The sequence below is a fragment of the Equus przewalskii genome, chromosome 2 (genome assembly GCF_037783145.1).
Source record: "Equus przewalskii isolate Varuska chromosome 2, EquPr2, whole genome shotgun sequence".
In the NCBI taxonomy this organism is placed as follows: domain Eukaryota; kingdom Metazoa; phylum Chordata; class Mammalia; order Perissodactyla; family Equidae; genus Equus; species Equus przewalskii.
Genome location: NC_091832.1, coordinates 103,217,629 through 103,236,603, shown reverse-complemented (window position 1 = coordinate 103,236,603; position 18,975 = coordinate 103,217,629). Strand labels below are relative to the sequence as shown.

General features: G+C 37.0%; 1 pseudogene; it reads right to left on the bottom strand.

Moving 5' to 3' along the window:
- Positions 1–10,504: 10,504 nt before the first annotated feature.
- Positions 10,505–11,357, bottom strand: LOC103558458 (AKT-interacting protein pseudogene; annotated as a pseudogene).
- Positions 11,358–18,975: the final 7,618 nt, after the last annotated feature.

Below are 18,975 nucleotides of genomic sequence, written 5' to 3'. Positions count from 1 at the left end.
ATAAGTCTTACGTAAGGGTTAAATGAGATGATCTAAGTAAAGTGATCAGTATAATGTCTAGCATAAAGTAAGCACATAAATAGTATTGGGCCATTGGGTATGGGGCATCTGAAGATATCAAATAATTATTTTTAATTTTGTTAAGTATGGGAATAGCATACTAGATATGTAAAAATCACTAGCCTTTAAGAGTTGTGTGTTGAATTCTTGTTAATTAAAGACAAAATCTGGCATTTGTACTTAACAAATTTAAAAAACATTTTTGAAGAGATAGATGATATAAGATTAGCAAAATATTGATGATTTTTTGAAGCTGGGTAATAGGTAAATATTATGTCAATTTTTGTGTATTTTAAAAAAAATTTCCATTAAAAATTAAGAAATATATATTCTGCACGCTAAAATTGAGCACAATCATTCTAGTACTCATTCACTTTTAAGGAGGGCAAGAGCAGAATTGAAATCTCTGTAAGATTGGCATTAATGTTCAAAAATGAACTGTTTAATATTAGCCTAAATTTACTAAGAATTTTATTAAAAATTTGATGATATATACGTGGTTTCCTATTTGTGCTTACAAACAGAACTCTTTGTCTTTGAGAGGAAGAATTAATTTATGAATTTACTTTTTAAAATACAGATCCTAGTCTGTCCACTGAAAGATCCTAAAGACAATAACACCCAGAAGCAATGAGCACACCTGTACACAGATATTGGTTTCTAAATACAATTTCACGTTAAAGGGAACCATAGATCTGTGGAGAAATGGTTGATTTGGGCATCTCAGGAGGGAACGGTCAAGGGGAGCCCTGACATGTTGATGCACCAGAAACTAAGAAAGGACTAAAGGAAAACTGTCAAAAGGACAAAGAAACCAGTTTAATGGGGCTCCCACTGCCCAAATTTGGGACATTTTGAGAATAAAAAAGAATAGTAAGTGTCTTCAATTGTAAAACATTCTACTAATTAAATGTGTATGTTTATAACGATACTTGTAGACAGAGGGGGTTGGGGGAGAGGAGAGGAGAAGAGAAGAGAAGAGAATTGAACAGAAGAGGAGAGAAATCTATTTTTCACTACCTAAAGGGACTATTAAAATACCTTAATGTAGAAATGCTTAATTAATGATTAAGGACCAGTACTCACTCTGCCTTTTGGAAAATGTATTTCATCTCAAGCTGGTAAGAGAAAGCTTTTCTTTCTAGAAGTATTCTCAATAATAAATGTGAAAGGAACAATAGATTTAGAAAAATCACTTTGAGCAACACCCAATGAAATAGTCTATTCAGGCAAGGCTCATCAATGGATGCTGAAATATTTCTAAAATATTACTTCAAAGATTACATGCTAATTCAAAAGGATGAATAACCTTTATAATGGAAGAAGCCGTGGTCACCACCTTACCTAAACAATCAAATGTAGCATCATTAAAACTGAAAAAAACCTATTGTTATATGCCTCCTAGTGAGATGCAATATGATGAAACACCCTGGAAATAATAAAGCTTTAACCTATTTTCCAGTATAGATAAAATAAAGAGATAGAGAAATAAATAACAATAACAATGCAATGACAAACAAGTCAGAAAAATCCTGAAAGGCAAGTGGTCTAGTTTCTTAAAAAGTCAATGACTTGAGGGCCAGCTCCGTGGCCGAGTGGTTAAGTTCGCACACTCCGCTGCAGCGGCCCAGGGTTCGGATCCTGGCGCAGACATGGCACCGCTCGTCAGGCCACGCTGAGGCGGCGTCCCACATCCCACAGCTAGAAGGATGTGCAACTAAGATATACAACTGTGTACAGGGGGGGTTTGGGGAGATGAAGCAGGAAAAAAAAAAAAGATTGGCAACAGTTGTTAGCTCAGGTGTCAATCTTTGGGGGGAAAAGAAAAAAAAAAAAGGAAGATTGGCAACAGTTGTTAGCCCAGGTGCCAATCTTTGAAAAAAAAAAAAAGTCAATGACTTGAGACTTCTGGTTTCCGATCCAGCATGTAAGGAGCTTGGAAGTCACCACTCCATCCTAAGAAGCAGTAAAAAGTTGAAAAAACTGAAAAATTAATAACTCTTCTTAGATTCATCAGAGAAGTGAGGTCACAGAGCAAATTACTGCCCTCAAAATTGGGGAGGTAGACGGGCAGGTAGATGCAGAGAACCACAACTTACCTGAGCAGAAACCTCCCTGGGAATCAGTGCCAGGATGGGAAAACCTAAACTATAATTGATGCATTGCTGGAGGCTCAGTGTGGACAAGAGTGGGAGTTAAAAACCCAGTCACAGGGCGGTCCCCACCCTTTTGTGAACCCACCCTTTTGTGAACCCACCCTTTTGTGAATTCTTCCTCCAGGGGCTCGACCAGGTTCTCACAGTGAATACTGGAGGAAAGTCTCTTTGTATTTCTGGCAGCGGGAATGGAAGGGTAACACCAGAGCATTCTATTTTCTTTCTTTCTTTCTTTCTTTCTTTCTTTCTTCCTTCCTTCCTTCCTTCCTTCCTTCCTTCCTTCCTTCCTTCCTTCCTTTCTTTCTTTCTTTCTTTCTTTCTCTCTTTCTTTCTCTCTTTCTTTCTTCTTTCCTTCCTTCCTTTCTCTCTTTCTCTCTTTCTTTCTTCTTCTTCCTCCCTCCCTACCTCCCTCCCTCCCTTCCTTCCCTCTTTCTTGGAAGATTAGCCGTGAGCTCACATCTGCTGCCCATCCTCCTCTTTTTGCTGAGGAAGACTGGCCCTGAGCTAACATCCAGGCCCATCTTCCTCTACTTTATATGTAGGACACCTACCATAGCATGGCTTGCCAAGCGGTGCCATATCCATACCAGGATCCAAACCTATGAACCCCAGGCCACCAAAGCTGAACGTGCATATTTAACGGCTGCGCCACTGGGCCAGCCCCCATTCTGTTCTTCTTAGCAAGCTTTGCCCTCAAGATAAACTGTTTTATCAGAGCCTAACCTACTGAGGTTTTTTCAGAGTCTAACTGACCTGGAGCAGAGGAAATACTCAACTCCAGTGCATTCTAGCCATTTGCAAGGGTCTGAATTGTGTTCCTCTAAAATTCATATTTTTGAACCCTAATCTCCAATGTGATTGTATTTGGAGATAGCACACTGAGGAGGTAATTAAGGTTTAATGAGGTCATAATGGTTGGGTTCTGCTATAGACTGAATGTTTGTGTCCCCCTAAAATTCATTTGGTGAAGCCTAATCCTCATTTGGAGGATTTGGAGGTGGGGCTTTTGGGAAGTAATTAGGTTATGAAGGTGGAGCCCTCATCAATGGGATTAGTGCCCTTATAAAAGAGGCCCCGGAGAGCTCCCTTTCCCCTTCTGCCATGTGAGGACACAGCAGAAAGATGGCTGTCTGCAAACCAAGAACAAGGCTCTCAAAAGACACTGAATTTGCCAGCATCTTGACCTTGAACTTCCCAGTCTCCAGACTGTGAGAAATAAATTTGTGTTGTTCGTAAGCCACTAAGTCTACGATATTTTTGTTACACAGCTCTAACAGATTGAGACAGGTCGTAATTCCATAGAATTGGTAGCCTTATAAGAAGAGGAGAAGAACGGAATCTCTATGTCATGCACCAAAGAAAGGACATATGAAGACGTAATGAGAAGCAGTTGTCTGCAAGACAGGAAGAGAGCTCTCACCAGGAACCAAATCAGCCTGCACTTGGTCTTGGACTCCCCAGCCTCCAGAACTAAGACAAATAAATTTCTGTTGTTTAAGCCACCCAGTCTGTGGTATTTTGTTTTGGCAGTCTGAGCAGACTAAGATAGATTTTGGTCCTAAGAAGTAGGGTGCTGCTGTAACAAATACCTAGCGTGTGGAGGCGGCTTCGGGACAGGTTAATGGATGAAGGCTGGAAGAGTTTTGAGGTGTATGCTAGAAATATGGACATTAAGGGAGATTCTACTGAGGGCTCAGAAAGAGAAGAGCAGAGCTAGTCAGAAAGCTTCCATCTTCTTAGAGAATACGTAAATAATCATGAACAGAATACTGGTAGAAAGAGGGATGTAAAAGTCCGTTCTGGTAGGTCTCAGAAGGAAATGAGAAACACGTTATTGGAAACTGAAGGAAAGGACAGGTGATCCTTGTTATAAAGTGGTAAAAACTTGGCTGATTTGTGTTCTTGTTCTAGCATTTTGTGGAATGCCGAACTTGTGAGCAATAAATTGGATATTTAGCTGAGGACATTTCTAAGTAAAATGTTGAAAGAATGACTTAGTTTCTTCTGACTATTGATAGTAAAATGGAAGAGAGAAATAAATTAAAGCAGAAATTGTTAGGCACAAAGGAACAAGAACTTGAAGATTTGGAAATTTCTCAAAAATGGGAAAGAATGTTCTGAAGAGACCTCCAAGGATATAGCTGGACTATCACTCTAAAAAGAGTTTATGGGATTACACAAGCTGAAGCACTGCCAGTTTGAACTGAAGGCAATGGGGACAGGACAAAATGAAGGAAGCCTGTTAAACTTCCTGGATTTGACCGGATGGTATTGTTGACTGACATAAAGAGTCCACGTAAAGGTTAAGTGAAGGGGTTTATTTGATAATCAAGGTGAGAAACTCTAGTCCTGGGAAACAGTCCAGCAGAGTATTCTGAGGAACTGCTCTGAGGTCTACAGATCTGAGTGCAGTTTACATACATTCTAACATAGCAGTGCACGTGCAGGAAAGGGCTTACACATCTAATAGTCAAATCCTTAAGGGACAGCAAGAACTTTCTTGGTTATGCATCAAACAAGGCTTGTAATGTTGGTGTTAGCCATGTGTGGAGGGAGGCAAGGACCGGGGTTGTCAATTTTTCCCTCAATCTCTAAGAAATGCCACTGGGAAACGTGAGAGCACAGTACCTATTATCTCTTCCTGTTGCTGATTCATCCTGCTGGCATCTTCAGTCATGAGCCGAGGGGTTGCAACGTCATTTAGCCGTAGGAAGCCCACATGGCTGCTTCACAGTGCAGCATGGGTTCTTATAGTACTGACTTTTAGCCTATGCAGCTTGCTTGTTAGATTCACCTGTTACACCAAGGGGGGGGGGTCCCAGTTTCATTCACAGTATGATAGAGCTAATAGCTGAGAAAGCACTCTATTCTTCAAGAAGAGGAAAGAATGACCCCAAAGGCAACTCAGAGATCATCGGGAACAGCACTTCAGTTTAAAAAGCCACATAGCTTCCACCTGAAATTTTGGGAGTGGGACCACCCTGTAGAGACTTGGGGGCAGGGCCACCTGGAATAGTCATGGGGATGGAACCACCTAGATAGAGTCTTGGGGGAGACCCATTCAGCAGAGCCTTGGGGGCAGGATGGCCTGGCAGAGCTGCAGGGGGAGAACCTTCTCCAAAAAGCCATGGAGATGATACTTTCATCCTAGTGGCCCTGGAGGGCAGAGCATGGAACCAAAGAGGATTAGTCTCAATCCTCAAGATCTGATGGGATTGCCTTGATGGGTTTTGGACTTTCTTGGGACCTGTCATCCCTTCCTTCTTTCCACTTTCTCCCTTTTGAATGGGAATGTTTATCCTATGCCTGTCCTACCATTGTATTTTGGAAACACATAATTTGTCTACTTTCACGTGTTCACAACTGGAGAGGGATTTTGCCTCAGAATAAATTATAGCTCAAGTCTCACTCATACCTGATTTAGATGAGACTTTGGTATTTAGACTTTATTGTTGATACTGGAATGAGTTAAGATTTTTGGCTGTTGGAATGGAATGAATATATTTTATATGTGATAAGGACATGAATTCTGGGGCCCAGGAGAAGAATGCTGTGAACCGAACTATATCCTCTCAAAATTCGTGTTGAAGCCCTGATTGCCAATGTGACTTTGTTGGAGACAGAGATTTTAGAACGTAATTAAGGTTAAGTGGGGTCATAAGAGTGGCGTCTCATCCAGCAGAATTGGTGATCTTAATAGAAGAGTAAGGGAGCTCTCTATCTCTCACTGTCTGTATGTGTGTGTGTGTGGGTGGGTGTGCACATGCACCAAGAATAGGCCATGTGAGGATGTAGCGAGAAGGCAGTTGTCACTAGGAACCAAGCAGGCCAGAATTTTTATCTTGACTTCCCAGCCTCCAGAAAAAAAGGGTAAAGATTAAAATCAGCAAAGGGAAAATGTGCATGGGTGAGGTCCAGGAGAAACTGGGCACAAACTTCCATGTATCACTTCCCAGTGGAGTCACATGGTGAATGCTTAATTCTCCCAGGAATGAGGTGTGAGAAAACGTGTGAAATATCATCAATCAAGGAAGCTCACCTGAGTCTTGATGTCCGGGGATTTTACTGGGAGGTGATTCATGTGTGCATGAAGCACCTGCATAACTGAGCTTAACTACTCAATCTCCAGTCCCCCAGAGCTCAACCTGATACAGCATGACCCATGACTTCAGGCGTACAAAAACCGGCATTCACCATAAGTCATACTATTAGCATAAACCATCTGATCAAACTGATAAAGTGTGCAAGACTCCAAGCATACAAAGCGCTCTCATCAGATAGGATGTTACAAGCACTCAGAGGTTATCTCCTGGTCACTGGATCACACACCGTCCTCCTGAAGACAACCTTTCCTTTGGAATGTGCAGAGTTTGAGCAACGTTAGCCTGCTGAGTTAACCCTTCACTGCATAGGTATAAGGGTAAGACTGTCTTCATAGAATGTGTTAGAAAGTGTTCCCTCTGCTTCTATCCTGTGGAAGATATTGTGTAGAATTAGTATCATTTCTTCCTTAAGTTTTGGATAGAATTCACCACTAAAACCATATGGCTCTGAGGGGTTCTTTTTTGGAAGGTTATTAACTATTGATTTCATTTCTTTAATAGATATAGACCAATCCAGATTATTTATTTCTCCATGTGAATTCTGGTAGTTTGTGTCTTTCAAGGAGTTGTTCCGTTTTATCTAAGTTAGTAAGTTCATTGACATAGAGTTGTGTGGCTCTCCTTCATTACTCTTTTAGTGTCCACAGGATCGGTAGTGATGACCCCTATTTCATTTCTGATATTGATAATTTGTGTCCTCCCTTGTTTCTTGTTAGCCTGGCTGAAGGTTCATCAATTTTATTTATCTTTTCAAAGAACTAGTTTTTGGTTATGCTGATATTCTCTATTGTTTTCCTCTTTTCAATTTTCTTAATTTCTGTGCAATTTTTGTTATCTCTTTCCTTCTGCTTCCTTTAACCTTCATTTGTTATTCTTTCTCTAGTTCCTTAAGGTGGAAATTTAGGTTATTGGTTTTATGTCTTCTTTTCAAGTACATGCATTTAACGTTACATTATTTGTTATACAACATTATGTAAATTTTTATAAGCACTAATTTTTCTGCATCCCACAAATTTTGACGTTATATTTTCATTTTCATTCGTTTCAAAATTTTTAAATTTCTCTAGAGATGCTTCTTTGACCCATATTTTATTTCAAAGTGTGTTGTTTAATTTCCAAATATTTGAAGATTTTTCAGCTTTCTATTTTTGATCTCTAGTTGAATTCCACCATGGTCTGAGAACATATTTTGTATGAATTCTATTCTTTTAAATCTGTTAAAGTGGGTTTTTCAACAAGAATATGGTCTGTTTAGCAAGTGCCATGTGAGCTTGAGAAGGAGGTGTTGCAACTGTTATTGGATGGAGAATTCTGTAAATGTCTATTGGATCAAGTTGATTGACAGTGCTGTTCAGGTAAACTATAGTCTTACTATTTTTATGCTTCCTTGATCTATTAATTGCTAAAAGAGGAATGTTGAAGTCTCTAGCTACAGAAGTTGTTTCACCATTGCTTTTTCAGTTCTATTAGTTGTTGTTTCACATATTTTGACGCTTTATTGGTAAGTACACATGTTTAGGATTGCTAGATCTTCTTGGAGAATTAATCCCTTTATTGTTATGCAGTGCCCCTCATTGTCGCTGATAATTTTCCTCATTCTGAGGTCTGTTCTCTCTGAAATTAGTATAGTTACTCTCCTTTTCTTTTAATTAGTGTTAGCATTGTATATTTTTCTCTATCCTTTAATTTTAACTTTTCTGAGTCTTTATATTTAAAATGAGTTTCCTGTAGACAACATGTAATTTTATTCACTCTGACAATATCTGTCTCTTAATTGGTGCATTTAGATCATTCTCACTTAAATTATTGACATGGTTGAACTAATATCTGCTATGTATGTAACTTTTTAATTCCTTGCATTTCTTCTTTGTTTTCTTTTTCCCCTCTTTTTTCTGCTTTCTTTGGATTTCATTAAGCATTTTATGTCATTTTAATTTTCCTTTCTCTGTTAGCCTTATTATCAATTATACCACTTTCAAAAAAATTTAGTGTTTTCTTCAGAGTTTAGAATATACATTGCAAATTAATCTAAATCACTTCCAAGTAATACTATACCACTACATGTGTAATACTACATGTTGTGTAGAGTATTTCCAATTCCTCCCTCCTTCCTTAATGACATTTCTGTCACTCATTTCACTTATCCATATGCCACACTCAATACATTGTTGATATTACTACAAATAAAATTATATTTTAGATCTATTAAAATAAGAAAAATAAAATATTTTATTTTTGTTCACTTGTTCTTTCTCCAACCCTCTTCCTTTCTCTGTTGCAGATCTGAGTTTCTGACTTATATCATTTTCCTTCTCCCTTAAGAACTTCTTTTAATATTTCCTTCAGGGCATATCAGTTGAGTATGCATTCGCTCAGTTTGTGTGTGTGTGTGTGTGTGTGTGTGTACACACACTCACACATGAGAAAGAGACGTAGTCTTTAAGTACTTTTGAAGGACAGTTTTTGAAGGATAATTTCACTGGGTATAGAATTCTATTTTTTTCTTTCTTTCGATACCTTACAAATTTCACTCTGCTTCTCTTGTTTGCATGACTTCTGATGTGGAGTCCACTGTAATTGTCATTTTTTTCCTCTTTAGGTAAGGTGTGTTTGCTCCATCCCTTCTGATTTCTTCAAAGATTTTTGTCTTTGTCTTTGGTTTTCTGTAGTGTGAATGTGCTGTGCCTCAGCATAGTTTTAGTTTGTTTTGTATTTATCCTGTGTTGTTCTCTGGGCTTCCTGGATATGTAGTTTGGTATTTGTTATTAATTTTGGAAATATTTTGTCCATTATTACTTCAATATTTCTTCTGCTCCATATTCTCTTTCTTCTCCTTCTGGTATTTCTAATACACACGTTACTTTTTGAAATGTCCCAAGTTCTTAGAGTTTCTGTTTTTTAAATTTTTTTGTTCTTTTTACTGGCTGCATTTCAGGTTGGGAAGTCTGTTGGCCTATAAGCAAGCTCACTAAATCTTCCCTCAGTTGTTTCCACACTGATGGGAACAAAAAGTATTCTTCATTTTTATTACAATTCTTTTGATTTGTAGCATTTCTTTTTGATACTTTCTTAGAGATTCCACCTGTCTGCTTACATTAGCCATCTATTCTTGGATATTGTCTCATTTCTTTTTCAATTGAAGCATTTAGCAGTTAATTTATAGTTATTTTAAATTCTCTTTCTGATAATTCCAAAGTTTGTGTCATATCAACTCTGGTATGATGCTTGCTTCCTCTCTTCACATTTTTTTCTTGCCTTTTGGCATACTTGGTAGTTTCTGGTTGAATCACGTTGATTTAACAAATTGAATCATGTATTGGGGAACAGGAACTGAGGTAACTAGGTCTTCAGTGTGAGGATCTATGCTAATCTGGGTAAGAGTTGGGCAGTGATTAATGTTTGCTGTAGCTGTAGCTGCCAGTGACTTTTAATTCCTCTGAGGTCCTTATTTTTGTCTCCCTACATCACTTTTGGTTTCCCTAAGTATTCCCTCCTCAGGGTCCATCTGCATCTTACATCTTTCAGCAGTGTTCCACTGTTATCATACTGGAATCCAGTGTGTGTTGTGCTAAGGTGTGGGACAGGGGGCCAGTGCTGTTGCCTTATGATTAAATCTGAGTCTTTTAGTAGGCCTGCAACTGTGGGCTAAGACCTTGGCTGGTGTTTCTATAGATGTTTAGCTTCCCCCATCACCTTAGGTTAGACAGGAAGGCGAGAGTGGGCTGGAGTGGGAAGACTTTCCTTCCCCTACCTGGGATAAGGCTCTGGTTAAAAATCCTTTCCCCTTGAAAAGTAGGTCTTTGTTATGGAGAATGCTCTGGACATGTTTCACAATGATTGCTCTTTACCTCCCCCTGCCAGAATCACAAGGTCAGAAATCTTGTATGTTCACTGTGAGAACCTGGTGGGGCTCCTGGAGATAAAAACTGTGAGAGTGGGGGTCATACAAGACTGCAGCTCCCCTGAGTTTTTCACTCACACTGGTTCAAACTCAGCCTCCAGCAATTCATCAAAATTGCTATTTCAGTTTCCTTACCAGTTTATGGCTCTAGCAGCTTCTGCTCCAGGTAAGCAGATATCATCTGTGACTCTCTGGTTCTGGCTTTTTCTCCAGATTTCAAGGTAAAACATTTTCTTATAATCTCACTTCTCTGATGAGTCCAAGAAAAGTCATTGATTTTCAGTTTATTCTTCTTTTTCTTGATGTAGGCACAAGAAAGACATCTTGCAAGCTCTTTGCACATTGGAGTTTAATCTAGAATTCTGTAACATGAATGTTTTATTATGGTGTTCATCAGTCTTCTTTCTATAAGATAGCATCATCTCTATGAGTTCATCACATACAGAAGAATTCCACAGAGAAAAACTAATTGCATAGTGTCTTCCAATTTAGATTTATCAAACAAGCAAGCAGTGCATGTCAATACTGTCAAGCATTTTACTTTAAAAAGTTGACTATCTTTTCATACAGTACTGCAGACTCTGGGTTCAGGAGTCTTGCTGTTTCAACTCCCCATGGATACATAAATACTTAACAACTATGTTTATGGCTCCACCTGCATTTTGCAAATGCTCTCTGCATCTCTAGTTGACCTGCGTTGGAATCAACTAGTGGGTGAAAGACAGACCTCATCAGATCAAACCTCATCATGGACAGTCACCATCTGGATAGTTATCAGTGATATACACTGTAAATGTAAATATGCCACTTTGATAAAGTCCATCGCATATGAATGTTGCTCTGACCTACATTAATGAAGAGCTATAAGATGGCTGCACATAGACACCAGAGAACTTCTGCTTCACAAGCAAGGTAAATACCGCAAGAAGGGAGTGTTCCGGATGGAAGGGTCTGTAAAAAGCATGTGTGCCATTTGTTTACTGCTGGGAGCAGGAGATACAGTCTTAGTTAGGAGCAAAGCAATTTTGCGAATAGAAGGCAGCTGTATTTTTGGAGCTGTGCATGGAGTTATGGTTTTCATGCTGTTAAAATATTCTCTTGACCACCAGATTGTTTGCACACAGAGCTTATAGACATGTTACAGAAAATGGTTCATAACATGTATCTCACAAAGAAATAAATGCCCTGTGTTACCAATTTCATCAACTCATCATTTTCCTGTTGACCTGTGGCACACCTCATCCTGATGCCTTCAGTAGAGTGCCCTTGGCACTTGACTGTCCTGGCCCAACAGCTTATCTGTTCACAGTGCAAGCCCAGCCCCTACCCATCATTCCATCCAATTTGGATTGTTTTTGTTTAAGAAAGTTATTTAAAAGAATGGCCAAATGTTGAGGAGGACATATTGAATTCATCACCAATACACAGCAGGATGCTGTAATTAAATCTTTACTTGGAGCCTAAACTCTGTGTTGTAATCTTGAAATTAATATTACCTCTACCTTCCATTTTCTAGTCTGAAATAATAATATTCATAAATATTAATACATTATGAACTCTGAAGTGCTATGCAATCCCAAGATATTATCTCCTTCTGGTACTTTAGTACTTAAAAATATTATAGTAAAACTTTTTTTCCTAAATATTTTAATTAGAAAAAATTATCTTTCATTATGTAAGGGCAGCAAGGATGTAAGTGAATTTAAACAATGAAATACAGCTCTTGCTTTATGAGTTTTATTCTTATGAAATGTGGCCAGTAGACTCTACGGTGGGCCCCATTATCCTTGCTCCCTAGTATTTGTGCTTTGTCTGTTACCTTCCCCTTGAGTGTGGGTGAGACTTACCAATTGCTTCTAACTAATGGAATATGGCAAAGGCGACATGATGAACTAGATTATGTGTATATATTACAAAAGATTGTGACCCATCTTGCCAAGAGACTCTCTCTCACTGGATTTGAAGAAGTGAGCTGCCATGTTGTGAGGCACCATGTGGACAAGGACATGTGGCAAGGAGCAGAGGCTAGCCCTTGACTTACAGCCAGCAGGAAACTGAGGCCCTCAGTCTGGCAATCTGCAAGGGACTGAATTCTGCCAACAACAATGTGAGTTTGGAAGCTGATCCCTCCCAACTGAGCCTCTGATAAGATCCCCATTTGGCAGACACATTGATTGCAGCTTTGTGAGACCCTGAAGCAGAGGACTCAGCTACACTGTGCTCAGACTCCTGCCCTGGAGAAACTGTGATGTAAGAAATGTGTGCTGTTTTAAGCCTAAGATTATGGCATGATTGTTAAGCAGCAATAGATAACTAGTACACTGAGTTTTACAATGTTCATTTTAATTTAAACACTGAACATAACTCCTGAATTTGATTTTATTCATTTGCTCTAAATGAGCACTCCTGTTGAAATTTGCCACATGAATGGGAAAAATAGCCAACCTTTATTGGACTCTTCCTAGGTACCAAGCATGCACTAAGCACTTTACAGGCATTATCTTACTGACTGTTTTCCAGCATGGAAGATACACCTCTCATCATCATCCATTAAATCAGTCATCAATCAATCAGTCTGAAAATCACAATGCACCTTCAGTACAGATAGAAGAGAAAGCACTTAACTCTAAGAAATAGCTGGTAGGCTGTAACAACCAGAATTCACTGAGCACAAAACTCTGTTACTAATAATACAGATTATTGAAAACAAGCAAAATTCTCACAATCTTTGGCAAAATTATTAAAGACAAACTACTGGCTTTGAATCAGTATGACATCGACATCATCTCACTCAACCCTCTTGATAGAATCAATAACTCATCTTGACAGATGAAATTATATGAGAAATGTAATCACCAGAAGGGATGAAAAACAAAGAGACACATTTGCCATTTGCAAGCAGTTGTCTACAATGAGGTCATGATTATAATGCATCCTCCAAGAGGCAAAGATGAAACGTAAATTATCAACGAAAGATGTTTATTTCAAATCATAATCTTCTTTTAAAGAAAATCCTTAAAAAGAGAAAAATAACATGTCAAAGACCCGCAGACAGTAAAAGAGTTTGAACTATCCTCTAACATGTTGGATGTAAACTTATTACTACCAACCTCCTGACTTAAAAGCAACAAAATATTTTTATAAAATATCGTTCAAATTTAATATGCAGATTCCCAAAAGAACCTCATGATAGGACTTCAGAGTCGTATTTTGGTTACTTAAAATGTAGTAATATCAGTGATGTATTTGCTTTTACAGAAAGTATTGACATGACATTAGAATTTCTTCAAATGTATTTTTTTATTTGGAACCAATAAAACTTTTAGTTTTTCTGAAATATTTGTCTGTGCATTACTATGACTACATATATAGGCTTCTGTTCAACTTGGTGATTTACTGTTCCCTTTGAACTAAATCTTATTAATATATTATCTTATCTGAATTACTTCATTTGAATTGTTCAAATTTGTTTAACAATGAATACACTATTAGTATTTCCTTTCACACAATCATATTATATTTGACTTTATTTTCCTGTAAATATTTTAATATATTTACTTTATATTATTTTTCTTGTTTTTCTCCAAGGTTGGTAGAAATTTACTGTAAATTTTGAAATTTTGTGTATATAACTATGGAGTGCTGTTTTTAAATGGATAAAACTGTTTCCCTTCCATAAAAATTGAAATTATATTTTCAATTTTTCCCCAGTATAGGTATGACTAACAATATTTAACTTTTGTCTGGAACTTTTTCTAATTAAATTGAGATATGTCTCATAACCTGGCAGATGGTAATCAACTTAGAGTTACCACATGAAGTGATTTCTCTCATTTTACAAATGAAGTAGTCAACCATGAATGTTGAAATGACTTACACTTGATCCTCCTGATAGTAGAAAGTGGAGTCAGGTTGGATCCAATGATTGTGAGATTCTAAAACTGATGTTCATTTAAGAGCGAAAATTAAGAGTCTTAACCAAAATAACATCCCATCTGTGATGGCCTATATTATTTCAGCTTAACATTGTTTTGTAAATATTAAACTGTCACTTTTTATTTGTTTATTTCTCCAGAAACATCTCCTTAATATAACCATACACACACATTTGAACTGAAAGTAGTTTTTCTATGCTTTGTGTGTTTATTTTGTGTTTACTGTTTCCTTGTGTCTTGTTATGAGGCCACGAGTAGGGTGAGAAGGAAAGGGTTAATATGTTCTGCCCCTCTGAAATTACTACCCACAACCAAAATCATAGCTTAGTTTCTTCTCAAAACACATGTTTGCCATTTTTAATCACAGACTCAGTGATTAAGAATGGAATGAAAAAGAGACATGACTAAGGAGCAATTCAAACAAACAAAGAATTAAGATGTTGTGATATGTTTATAAAGACTAGAGACATCTGGAATATTCCAACTAAATAGTACAGATAATGCACTCTTTCTTTTAATAAGGGCTTTGAGTACCATAAAATATCAAAGTGCTTAAGTATTCCTGAGATCTTCTTTTATTTTTCTTTTGTCTTCTAGTATATGCCAAGTTCTGGGTTTTTCTTTATCCCAATGTGTATTATGTTCACTACTCCTGACTCATATTAGATTTTAATCTTTTTTATTAAAGAGAATATTGTATTCAAATAGTATCATGTTAATCAAATCTTGATGAATTATGCTTGTCATATGATTATTCACTTAGGCTGTCTCTATTCAAAAGGAAGATATGCGATGTTAAATTGGCAGTAAACATTCTGATACTAAACAGAGTTTCTCCTTTATTTGAAAGAGAGTAATATATAAATATGGAATAATTTTTATAATCTGTGACTGTATCAGTCAAGGCCCAGTTGCAAGAACTATTAGGCAGTCTAGCTGCTTCAAGAAGCACATTTAGGGAATTAGTGCTTTCAGAATTATTGGGAGGGTGCTAGAAACAGAAATACACTACCATGGGCACTGTGAATTCTGCCACAATCAGTGAGGTAGAGAAATAGGAGGTCATCACTGAAATAACTAACTTCACCAACCCCCCGAAATAACTGTGATCTGGGGTTAGAAATTCCCTGCAGCTGCAAATGGAACAATTGTTGCTTCTCAACATGCACAGATTGGACACTGGCACACCAATGTGGATATGCATCCATGGCTTTGCTGGCTGGCAGAGAAAGAGCTAAGCAAAATGAAGACAGCCTCTTGCATATGTTTAGCTAACAAATTCCATGTCTGTGCATTTAAATAGAGGAATATTATATGAAGAACCATGGATGAGAGGGTGTCTGAAGTTTCTAGAAATGCATACTAGAGGTAGGCTGGAAGGAATAGAAGGCAAGCGTCAAGCCACAATACCCACCATAGTGTTTTGATTTTTTTTTTAAGTTTCTCATTAAATATCCTTTGTAGTGCTGTTCAATATCCTCTTTTGAGCCCCTGGAATCATCTGTGAGTACCACCTTTTACCACATTTTAGAAAATAATATTTTCAACTGTGGCATTCAAACTATTTATTCCTGCATTTTTAAATTTTTTGTGTGTGTGAGGAAGAATTGCCCTGAGCTAACATCTGTGCCAATCTGCCTCTACTTTGTATGCAGGATGCCTCCATAGCATGGCTGATGAGTGGACTAGGTCCACGCCCAGGATCCGAACCTGAGAACTCAGGCCACCAAAGAGGAACACATGGAAATTTAACCACTTAGCCACCAGGCTGGCCCCCTTTATTCTTAGTTTTAAGCATCCTATGTAGGATGAAATTGAACAAACATTTGTTGAATACCATCTGAATTCCAGCTATCACACTAGTTTCAGAGAAAACAAAATTATTTATTTTCCCTGCACCTGTGACATCATGCCAGTCAATATATCCTAATTAAGACAAAGTAGTAGAAGGAGGAGCAGAAAGAGGAAGCTAGAAATAAAGTTTTATGAATACTTAGTCTCTAGACAACAGAAAGAATTACAAATTTAAAAGAAAGGTAGGTGTTCAGAGAGGAAGACAAATAGTTTTAACAACAATAGCAGCAACACCGAAAACAACATCTGAGACGTCAATTGATTAAATTAGCAATGAACATGAATGATTTCTTTTAAAAAAAGGAAAACAAATAGCTAATATGTGACAAATGTAGTAGAAATACATGTTAAAAGAAGGTACCTCTTTAATCCCCCTTAGGGCCAGGATTTAAGAAGTGCTATATTCAAATGCATTTGTTTCTCTGTTTTGCTGGGAGGAGAGCTCTGACACACCTTGGTTTCGATTATAAATTGGTGCATCATTTCTGGAAAGCAACTTGGTAATAATAATAAGGGTCATTAAAAATTTAAATTCTTTTTAAATTTCTATAATTTGGCTAAACATGGCAGAAACTATGTCTATTTTAAACACCACTGTATCTTCTGTAGCTTTTAAAGTACCTGACTCAGTTAGTTTTCAATAAATTTTGTTGGATGAATGAATGATGATTATCAAAGCATGAATTTTAAGAGCAAAGTAAACTAGAAAAAGTCTGAATATTAACATTAAAGGAACTGTTAATAATTTTTGGCCTATTCATAAGACAACATATTATTCAGCTAATAAAATAATATTTATATAAAATTATAATAGCAAAGGAATGCCCATTAAGCAATAATACAAAATAAGATAGTCTCATAGTAGCCTGTACTCCATTATCTCAAATAAATTTAAAAGAGAAGATATGATAAAATGTCAGTTGTGGGTCAAGGTTATTTGTGTTCTTACAATCCACTCTTGTGGTAGGATTCTCCTAATTCTTCACTCGCCTGTTGATGATGGAAGTTACAGTTCAAATTGTTCTGCATTTTCAAAATGCTTCATATGTTAAAAGTCTAGTAAACCTAGACAGAATATCAGATCATTCTATTTAACGCTTCCTGACATGACAAATAGATATATTACATATAAATTAAAGGCATCTATTTTCTTTTTTCTCTTTATATTCTAGCATGAAATTCAATGTCAGATTCATTTTAATGTTAATGCAGTCTTTGACTATTACCCTTATTAATATATTTTTAGTTTGAGGTAAATTGGACACTTATTACTAATAAAGATTAAAATATGACGAACTCTTGACATATATATTTCAACAAAAGGGTAGATTGTCACAAACAGTTGCTGGACTGAGCAGTTTCTCCAAATTATGGTAGGTAATTGCTAGTTTGTGGCAAATGCCACAATATTCAGAAACCTAGTCTCACATTTAGTATAAGCAATTTCCATTCCAGTGGGTTTACTCACATACTCACATGCACTATATTATGAAGGATTTTAAACCTAACCCTTCATTTTGTTTCTCCCATAAGTGTGATGTTAAAAAATATGACTTTAGTTTCCATCGTGTAGTTTCAGATTTATTCACATACACTAGTGGTTCCACCTAATCTTTGGAAATTGAACACTGGCCAGAAAAAAATGGGTAAACATACATATATATATATATAATATAGAAAGGAGATATGGAAATGGAAGGAGAAAGTTAAGTATCAAATAATAAAGACTAGAAAATTTTTATAAAAGACTAGAAAGGATGAAAGTTTAGAAAAAATAGCTTTTGCTTCTACCCAGGGCTGCCTTGAGGCAATTATTGCCAGTTTCTCTACAGAGATCAGCAACAGCAGCCAAGTCATCAGTGTCCTCATGAAGTAAGTGCCAACTGACTAACCAGTTGCCCTTAGGCATCAAATATCTCATCCTACTCTCTAAAAATCCCCAGGGCTGTGGATTATAATTTTTTCGTGGATTACAATTACAAGGGAGATTGTCACTTCACAATCATAGTACACCTCATAGTTTAAAATTTGAGATTACAAAAGGTCAAAAGGTAAAAGAAAAAAATACAGTTGATGTAAAACAGACATAGAAACTTTGAATCATGTTCAAAATATTGACTTTATATTTATACACATATATGTAAAAAAAGAAAGATTACAAATGGGAATGATCAACAGTGGTCACCTGGTAGAGTTTTCAGTACAAGGCCTATCTCTTACGCTCTAAAACAGAGGTCAGCAAATGCAGCCTGCAGGCCAACTTGGGCCTGCTTCCTATTTTTGTAAATAAAGTTTTATCGGAACACAGCCATATCAAATAATTTGCATATTATCTATAGCTGCTGTCACATTACAAGGGCAAGGTTAAGTAGTGTGACAGAGACCGTCTGGCCCTCAAAACCTAAAATATTTACTATCTTGGCTTTTACAGAAAAATTTTGGTCTAAACTCACAGACAGGCCTGGCCTTTGATCCCTCCTCAGCACACATTACCAGCACAGCCGACACCCACTAGAAAAACAGCTCACGAGCCAAAATAACTAAACACATAAGGAAAGCAATATTTAAGAGAAAGACAAACTAGACAACGTAAGCCACAATAAGGAAGGAACTTTAACAGATCAAACCAGTCAAAAATAAGTGTGTTAAAGATAGATGATTGAGTGATAGATAGATATTGTCAATACAAAACAAGAATTAAAATTCATTTAAAAATGAATGAAGTAGAAATATTAGATATGAAAAAGCATGAGTTAGTATAAAGAGAACAAAAGATTAATCAGTGATAGATTGGATAGACCTGAAGGGTGAAATAATGAGTTGGAACATCAGATTGAGAAATTTTCCCAGAAGACAATAAGAAAAGCTAAAGAGACCTGGCTTACCGATGAGTACCAAATAACGAAATTTCGCAAAGGAGGAGAAAAAAAATGGAAAGAGAAAAATATTTGAAGAAATAATGGAGA